General features: G+C 38.7%; 1 protein-coding gene across 5 annotated transcripts in view; it reads right to left on the reverse strand.

Moving 5' to 3' along the window:
- LOC109969434 (metabotropic glutamate receptor 4-like) overlaps positions 1 to 10,423 on the reverse strand; it is a 181,772-nt gene that overhangs the window by 132,532 nt on the left and 38,817 nt on the right. The window lies entirely within an intron of this gene.

Here is a 10,423-nt window from a genome sequence, read left to right on the forward strand (position 1 = left end):
CTCTACCTCCCCCATCTGGGGGCCCCCAAAGTTTGTGGGCCCTTAGAATCGTCCTAACTCCCCCCCCCCCCCATGCTTTTCGCTCTTTTATATTTTTGTAAATTAAATATCGTTGTGTTTTAGATGGTTGGTGCCACAAACGAGACAACTGAAGATTTCCCCATGAGTTATGGAAGTTATAATGGCCATTTTTACCTTTTTTTTGACATTTTCTAGACAAAATGAATTGAGAAAATAATCAGCAGATTGATTAATATTGAAAAGTCTTTAGTTGCAGTACTAATTGCTATAGAACTGTATCTCGCAATGTGTTTAAAGCCCCAGATACATTTCGTAGGCAACCAGTAGCAAATCTCCATGTTAACTGTATGGCTGCATTGAAACTACAGCAAGGGAAGAAAAGTAGTACTACTTCTGCATTTTTATTTCTTTGTTAAATAACTGCAGCTCTCAAACCCAAAATGCTGAGTCCTACAATCTGACATTTGCCTCATATCTAATTAAAAAAATCAATCATTCATTTTCCATACCTGCTTATTCCCATTGCACATCATACTTTGGAAAGAGGGCACCAAGTAAAAGGAACACAAGCCAATTAACACATACACACACCTATAGGCAATTTATGTAGAGTCTCCCAACTGACCTGACCTACATGTGAGTATATGGTGAACATATAGAATCTACACAGAAAACCCCAATACTGTTATTTGGAAGCAGAACTCCACACTCAAGGCCTCATAGTCCATTATGTTAACAAGACCACTCTCAACAATCTTGCCACAATGAATGGTGTTGGAACAGTTGCATTGTTATGCATTTTTCACATGCAAACTATCAAACACAGGCCTACAGAAGAGGTTTATAGTAAAAGAGTATCAAGATAAGTCACAATTTAAACATAACACTGAAACATTCAAGATTAAAATAAAACCTTTGACATACTCCAGTTAAATTATTCAACATTAGTTACCGATGTATTCAGTTATGTTTGTGCTTTATCTGATGACGAGAGAATATATTAGTTGAGGTTTCGGGGCTCCATACTAAAGAGGCATGAAAGTCACCTACCATACAGGAGTTGTTTTAGAAGATGTTCCCCTGGGAAGTGTTCAGTAAAGCTTTGTGTTAATATGCTTCAGGATTGGCTGGACTGTAATTGGTCCACTTCTTTTTCCAAGTGTGCTTTCAGAATTTTAAGTAACATCTCCATCTAGACTTTGAAGGGATTCTGCAGCTCCAGTATGTGCTGGAGGTAATAGGGTTACACAAAACACACATCTCCTGAAGAGATGCAAATAAACCACTAATAGCTGCCATATTTTCTGAAAGATGTTACCTCCATCATTAGCTGAAACTGCCTGATATACAGTGCTGTGAAGCATCATGACACCAGATCATGTGGGAAGTGTGCATCTGTTTTGGATTTGACACTATAATTAGACAAATAGGGCTTTTAGTAACAAAGCCTGATAATATCGCATTGAATTTGTTTCACTTCAAGTTACTAAACAAATCTAAAACGTGAGCAAGAATTCAGGTCTGAAACCAGGCTAATGTGTTAGCTGAAATTAGACAATATGCACAACCAAATGCATAAATGGCATATAAGACAGATGCACATATGTGTTCAGTATCACTCACCAACACACAGACAAACACCAATGTCTGGTGTGTGAAGAAAACCGACAGATGGCAGAGGGTCTGGATCTGGATTCTGGATGGACGTTTGTCAGCTTGTTGAGCTACAGAAATGTTGTTATATCTGATTTGCATGCAGAATCAGTTGCTTGTACTTGGAGATATGTAAAATATAATTATAGAGTAAAACAATATAATTACGAAGGACTACACAACATGCACCACACAGAAACCTCACAGAGGAGGTGAACACCTGTCTTCAGTAATTTCTCTCTCCAGTTCTTTAAAAACAAACAAAATGAAAAAGGAAAAGAATAGACCTATCATGAGGGATCAAAAGAAATGTAATCAGGAATTGTTCCTGATTTAAAAATAATTTAAACTACATCCAAACTTTCTGGTCTGTGAAACCTCAGACACATCTGTCATATTTTCTAAGAGCTGTTATAAAGTGTCTGTCTTGTGGCCTCGTGTTGTCAGAGCTTATCTTTTTCAGAAAAATGAATCACAATGAATCAACACTTACTCCTCCAGATGCAAAACAGCACAAGTGGAAAATCAAGCAACAAGAATAATGTGCTATTTGCCTGAGAGCAAAGATAGCACTTAGATTGTATTTTGTCAGTTCATCCATTATGTCAATGCAGAGTGGCTGGCATGTTGCTTTTTCACTTAAAAAAAACCTGAATATGAGAATCATTTCTATACATTGTATTACCATGGAGACTGTATATCACATTTATGTTTGTAGATATGCATATTAATGAATGTGCATCACTGGTGCACAAAACTACAATGTCCTCACAGGGAAACAGTAGCTGCATCTAAATACTGACCCTCAATGTTCCAGTTGAATGTAGATGTTGATCAGGGACACGTTATTTAAAAATCACTTAAGCAAACACTGTAAAGAGGTAGAAATAAATGCATAAAAGCATAGGATGTCTATGACTATGACCTTAGATCCAGAATCAACAAGAAGCCTCTTCATTATCACTTGATATGAATCTCTAAGCCAAACAATGGTGGCGTTGAAATTCCTGTTATCAACTGTGTTAATCACTGTGGAGCTTTATTTTGAAAGGTCAAAATATAAAAGTTAAGGGTTCATCACCAGCTGTTCATCACCAACCTAAACTAAGCCAACCAACTCAATTCAAGAATTCAAACCAACGATTCAACTTGGAGCCCAGAACCCTCACAAGAAGTAGAAAGATAAATATATTTCTGTTCAGAGGTGGCAAAAGTACACACGGTTGTTACTCAAGTAGAATTATAAACACCTGTGTAAAAAAAAAAAAGACTATGGTAAAAATAGAAGTATTGATTCAAACCTGAGTAAAGGTTTCAAAAATAAGTTCAGGCTCTGAAGTGCACTCAAAGTAAAAAGTAGTCATTTCTACAAGCTGTTTCTCTGCAAACCTAACTGAGCCTCACATCCTATTAATACATTTCCAAAACTATTTAACCATTCTAATATCAAATAAAATAAAAATATACCAAAATCAATTCACATTAACTAAAGAGAACACATTTCAGGTCTAATTAATCCTTTAAGTATAAGGCTGGTCATTTTCTATATTAACAGTCTTTTCAACAAAGGTGTGGGAAAAATGATAAGGGAGACGTGTACTGTAAGCTCAGAGTAAAACTATGTTTGTTTACTGTAGGTTTTTTGCCAATTTCACTGATTGTGTTATTATTATTGCAGTCTACCCAGTCTTACAGAAAATACTAATCAAAAGTGCATTTATAAACTTCATTTAAAATTATATTAAGGATGAATTTTATTACCTTTTATTTGCATTTGAGCCATAATTTCTGCTAACGACCATTTCATTTTATCCTGAACTGTTTAGCACTTTGTAAAGTCTGTTACAATATTTCAGTGCGTGCTCTATAAATTAATTACTGGTCATCCTTCTTACACTTAATGTTAATGGCTGAGATATGAACCCAATGGTGGTTTACAGTTAGGTGTGATAAATTAGCGGCGTGGGTACTATACATAGCCATAGCCATGTGTAATGGCAGTGCTTAATGACAGCCTCTCTGGTGCTGTTGAAACCACCAATCGGTGAAATTGCACTTCATTGCCGTTTTTCCTCACTGACAGGTCTAACGAGTGGTGGAGCCGGCACAAGGGTCGAAATGCAAATGTTCAGTGGCCGTTGTACGTACATTTATGGAAAATTGTGGGAGTTGAAAAGAGGCCTGTGGATCAGCACCCCGTTCCACAATGACTAAGATTTATAAAACTACAAGTGCATTTGCATGTGCACAGCACAGCTTTAAAAATGTCATGAAAAAAGGCATACACATATTTCTGCAAATACACACACACACACACACACACACACACTTTTGGTCCTGAATCTGCACAGTTTTATGCATCTGGCTCCAAGACCCTGCAAATTATCAAACAACAATGAAAAAGAACAACTCTTTTGTTGAACTGGTCACAACTGGTAGACATATGCAGGCGGCGATGAGAGGTCACAAGAGTTTCAAAGTGAAAAACTTTGGGAACTGCTGAACTGCTGAACTAAAACGTGGGCATGAATCAACAGCCAGTACCAACACATGATTTTAAATCACCATATATCCTGATACAGCTTACAAGGCCTGCAGAAAATGGCCCAGCAGCAGATCCATCAAACCTGAACTATTCTGTGAAAAGCTGACATTTTTGGGGGTCTGATTCAAGGTTTGGCCAAATGAGGGGGGAAAAATACTTCCCACAAAATGCCCCTCTCGTGTTGCGACAGACAGAGCCTTGAACTGTAGGTGCACACAGTATGCATGAAATGACAGAATGAAATGAGGCATGGATGATGCTGAAACCACTGCGGTGGTCCAAGAACATCAGGTTACTGATCATAATTTCTGAATCATCAAAAAGGGACAGACTGATGGTGTTAATTATAGCATTTAATATCAAAAAGTGAGTGAAAAAAATGTTGGTTTAAAAGCTGCACAATCAGGAAGTCAGCACGTTAATGGCAGAGTTGTCAGGGGAAGGGGCATAGGAAAATGCAGAAAATGGGAAAATATCACCTCCTTGAGCTGAGAAGGATTATTATGTACAGCTCCCTCAATGACTTGCAGTACCCTGGCCAAAATAGCTCTTATTTGAAAATTGCAAAGTAACAATGCCCTATATCTTTCCATTTGTGCTGCAGTTTCCCTTTTTGAAGCAAAAAGTGATATATTCCAGTTGTCTGCTTAATAAAGAATGTAATATATTCTCACTAGATGTGCTGATGCTCAAAACTATAAGTACAGATGGGTGACGAATGAAAGGAAAAGCCTTAATAGCGGTCTCTTCCAGGATGACAATGCCCCCATCCACAGGGCACAAGGGGTCACTGAATGGTTTGGTGAGTATGAAAATGATGTAAATCGTATGCTGTGGCCTTCACAGTCACCAGACCAACCCAGTTGAACACCTATAATAGATGTTGGAGCAACGTATTAGTCAACGTCTCCACCGCCATCATTAAAACACCTAACAAAGGAATATTTCTTGGAAGACTAGTGCTTATATTTCCAGTGGAGTTGAGAGACTTGGAGAACCAATGCCAAAGGGCACTGAAGCTGTTCTGGTGGAAAGCAGTGCCCCGACACCTTACTAAGACACTTTGTTGGTTTTTCCTTATCTAACAGGTTTTGCTCTTTTGCACAGTATGATATTAAAGATGCACTGATCGATTGGCAGACATCGGAAATGGCCGGTCTTCAGCGTGATCAGCCTTGACCAGCCGATCACTCAGAGATTTCCAAATAGTACACAATGAGGGAATTACTGGCTACACATGAAATGCATGTATATGTAAAGCGTATCCAACCTGTGGTAAAACAGCGCAAATAAACTATGGACACTTCAAAAAGAACTTTGTGCAACATCAACTCGTATGAACTATAAACTTATTAGACAACAGCTCTGTCTCTACTTTATGCATGTCCCCTTGTTGCATGAAATTAAAGTACATGTACAGGAGGAAAGAAAACCCTCCTTAATGGGTTCATAGTGAAGCGGTCAGTGCAAACAGTCGTATCATCACTGGCTCACTGAATGAGTGGGTTTGGTTGAAATGAGACGCCTCGATGGGCAGATGCTAGTTTATCTTGATTTAGCTGTCATTCTCCCAGATGAGCTGCTAAATCTATTGTGACACCAGGCCGTCATTCTACTGTGTCACTGGAAGGTTTATAGGGGAATAAAACCCATCAGAACAAGGTGAGATGAAGCATAAAATTTCATGACATTAACCAGTTTTTTCTTGTTTAAGGAACTCACCATATGAAGGCCATAGCAGAGCTACTTTTTAAGGAAATGTAATGGATATTGGAGGACTGAGTATCATAAAAGAAAGCCTATTATGTCCTATGCTATTGGGTTGCTCCAGAGTTTTTATAAGTGTGAGCAAACACAATGATGCAATGCATTAAACTGAGTAACTCACTTTCAACCAAGGAGTGATTAAACTGCAAAGAAAACTAATAAATGCTTTTTAAAATAAAACCACTCGATCGATTACAAGTACTGGCAAACTTATAAATGGCATTTTAAGTACAGAGAATGGTGGACAGAAATAGACAATTCTGAGGCGAGATTAACACATTCCTGTTAGGGTCTAAATTCACCAAAAAACATGCATTTAAATTTGTAGATTTGATTAATTTTTCTGTAGAAGCTCTGCTCAGGTTATTGCTTCGTTCCAAATGAGTACAAGCCCTGGCAAAAGATAAAATGCTGCTCATATAATAGGTTTTCAAAAGCTGATAAGGATAAGATGGTTCTTACAGAAAACCTATTATGAACATAATGCTTATTAAAATATACTTTTAAAAATGGAGAGATAGCTCTTCAGTACAAATGTTCTACTTGAATTACAGTGATAAAGACAAACATAGTCCTTCTTGCTTTTCGAGATCTTAGGTCGGATTCAGGTTCCCTCGTTATTGTCAGTGAAAGAAGAAGAAATGTGTGAGGTTTTGTGGTACTTTAACAAATCATACCAACTGAACATTAAATGACTTTACCAGACTGGTCTGAAGCTAAAATGTTTACCGGAGCAGAAGATCAGCTGGGGGGAAATAACCATTAACTTGCCGAAAGAGGCTACAACAAAGCAGATGGTGAGCACCTCTGGGAAACAGCTGCAGAATGGATCAGCACACCCATTTAAAGAATCAGAAAGGAGACTGTCATCTGCTAATGATATCTGCCACCCTTCACACATTTTGCTGTGTGGCAGGGTTTCCACTATATGCCTATCTTTGAATGAGATGACAAGCTGTCATGTAATTGCAGTTTTACTGACAGTTTTCCCAATTACACACATGCTCAGAAATGAGTCACGGTACTAGCAAACACAGCAGTAAAAGCAAATATTAGCACCTTCAGAGTGTGAATTAGATTTTAAAAAGGCATTTGATTGATGTCCTTTTGAAATCAAACTTGTTTCTCATACCAACATCCATCCAGTGCATCATTCATTCATCATTACCATTTATTACATCTATCCAGAATGTTATGATTAGTAAAAATCATGAGAAAATGTTCATCAGAGATGGAAGCCGAGGGCAATCTCTAATCGACAACTCATAATCTACAGTGTTTATCCACCACTAAATATCGTTGGCTCTACTTTTAGTTGGCAGCTTAAAGTATTTAACCCATGAGGGTTCAGACCAATTAAACTGCCTAACACTGATTTCAGCAATGCCAAGCCAGCATAGTAACAGCATAGGTCTAGTTCAAATCCAGAAAAATACATCACGTGAGTATTAATGATTTGGTTTTGAACTTTGAAAGTCACTTGTCTTGCCTTTGCAAGACAGCTGCGAAGGTTCCTACACACTTTGCAAATGCACCGAGTAACTCAGCTTCTCTGACTTCAGTGTGAAACTTAAAAACAAGAGCATGAACTCAGGGTGAGGGGACGTGTCAGAATGAGTGGGATGCTCAAGGCCTGGGGCTCTTGCATGAACAACCACTTTTCTTCTACTTTTCTTCGTCTAAAGGTTTATTTTTTTGTTTTGTTTTTAACTTTTCTGTGCTATTGGAAACCGGCCACTTCGCTGAATGCGAGACGGGTTGTCCAGCCAGCAGTAAACTGTAATGTCAGAACAAGGATCCAGCAAAATGTTTTCCAGTGAGCATTAAAAGGCTAGAACGCTCCGAGCCTTTTATTTCTGGGTCGCTTCCTCTTTTATTGTGCTATTCATGTGCACCACAGAATGAAACAAGTGAAATTTATAAAAAATACTTTTTCTTTCCACTGAACAAGAGTGGAGTCGGTTGAGTTAAAAAGGAAATCCTTGTCAGAGCCTCTTGCTGAAATACACACCTAATCGAGAGGGACAGACCTGGTAGTAGAAACTGTACTGTAGGTGAGATGTGTCAATTTATAAATGCAACTGCTACACAAATGACTAATGTAATCATCTGACATAGCTCGTCTGTGATCCTGAATTATCTTTTCTCCAGCTGTTGTCACAGCAGCTCCCACTTCTTGGTGAACTACACAAAGATGTTCTACAGCTGCAGCTCCTGGTCCCTGTGTTAGCGTTACATAAGGCTGGAGTAAAATATTCATCAAGCTGCTTTGGACCACATCTGTATGCAGCTGAGTGCTGAGGAAACGCTTTCCTGTAAACCTGCTAACTACACTAGGGTGGCAGTCGCTGCTGGCTTTAGAGTGGTTTGTGTGCAAATGTGTTTGATTGCTTTGGTGTGTGCTTGTGTGTGAAGTGTTTACATGATATGCATGTTTGAGTGGTGCAATTTTGCACATGGTGCGAGTGGTTGTATAAGCATACAGGAATGCACGTCTATGTCTTCATTAGTATGCTGAGTTAGTGCTTGCGTGTATGCATCGCTTCCTTTTAAAGCACACATTAGCGAACCTCTAGCCGCAGTGCTAGAAGACATCTTCTCTCTGCTTGCTAGAGTAAATGCTGCAAATGATGGCTTGCTGGTGCAGGGCGTGTTTATTAGACAGCAGTAAAGTTAAAACCTTCCAGGGCCATCAGCAGGTCCATCAGGACCAGGAGAACCATCTGGCATCTTGCTGAATCGTGGACCTCTGGGAAGTCATAATCCTAAACCCCACCTAAATGACCACACACACCACTCTTGAGGTTTACCGTTTAATCTACACAAGTGACCAGACTGTTTTACACCATGTGGGGAGCTTACTCCGTTTCTTAAATTGTTGTAATGACTTAGAGCGGGTGCTGACTGACTGGCAACTGCTTTGCAAAGTCTTTGACTTCCAATACTGCAACTCACAAGCTCAAGTGACACCAAGTGAAGATGAACTGACAAAATCCTGCCATGGTGATCTACTGAAGCTGTCATCTGCCTGGAGCTGCTTTCTTAACCTCCAGCTGTCTGAATATAAAAAGACAGAAGAGGGGAATGCTAATATATACATTGAGGATAAAGAGAAAGAAGATCAGAGAAATTCAAATTAAATATGCAATGTGCAGATTACGTGCAGTAATGAGAAGGGAGTGTGCACTGTGCTAATGGCGAAGAATGTCAGGCTTCTATGTGAGAATGGGATCAAGAACACACTGCTGGGGATGCTCATTACCTCTGTGAGCACGCACGTACGCATATTTTATGTGTGGGAACCAGAAGTAAACACAGAATTCATGCAGAGGACCTTGCTCAACTGCAGGTGCATCAAATGCACACACTTGCATAAAAGCATTCACATATAAGGTGAAAAAAGATGCATAAATACGCTGGAACATACAAGAGATGCACACAACTCTGTGTGTGTTCTGTCACACTGGGTTCAATCGGATTAACGCTGGGGGTCTTGACAAGCAGCATGCATGATAACACTGAAATTAGGGAGCTTATCAAATCATACAGAGACTGCAGGCTATCGCTGTGGAGTATTACATTAATAAATACAAAGAAAATATAAAAACTAAGTAAAAGCCTCATATTCACCTAACTAAAATCCAGGGCTGCAACCAAAGCAGGCATCTAAATCAAATCACCAATTTGGGCTGATATTTTATCTTATTTAGTGAGATGGTTCCTACTTTATGCTGTCTACAATTATGACTCATTCTCTCTGCCCAATTACACTAGAGTGCAGCGTACCAACAGATCAGACACCCCACATTAAACTTCTAGAACAGCAAAGCCAACTGTAACTTCACTCACATTCTATTTGCTTCATTCACATCAAACACAACCATCAATTGTTATGTGAAAATACCAAATTTCCAGGAACACGGGTTTAAAGAAAGAAAAAAAAAACCATCATGTTGCTCCACCTTTTTATCACTAATGATTAGTTTCATGTCTGATCAATTTGTATCTTCTAGTCTATAAAATAATTTAACACAAAGAGTTTATTTATGACAAAATAAACTCACACTTGACCAGATGTGACTAGGGAATTTGTGCTTGAAAAAAAAATGACTTTAGCAATTTACTGATTATTATAGTAGTAAATGATTCTTTTCCTACTGATCAAATAATCAATAGACTAATTGCTTCACCATCGCCCTTCTCTGTTTTCATTTGATCTTTACTGGTTCAAAGTTTCAAAACTTTGTAGCCTACTATGCTGTTATCTGTGGTTGCTCTGTGTACAATGTATAAAGCAAGTAAAATAATAATAATCAGGCGGATGTTTTGACAAGGTACAAATCTGCAAGATGCTGGGCTGAGGATTCAAGTCATCTGGGTTTAGAGGGCACAACTACAAGACAGGAGTCTGCAAGGTTAGAGCCCAGTTTGATGCAG

The sequence above is a fragment of the Monopterus albus genome, unplaced genomic scaffold (assembly GCF_001952655.1).
Source record: "Monopterus albus unplaced genomic scaffold, M_albus_1.0 scaffold1.1, whole genome shotgun sequence".
Lineage (NCBI taxonomy): Eukaryota > Metazoa > Chordata > Actinopteri > Synbranchiformes > Synbranchidae > Monopterus > Monopterus albus.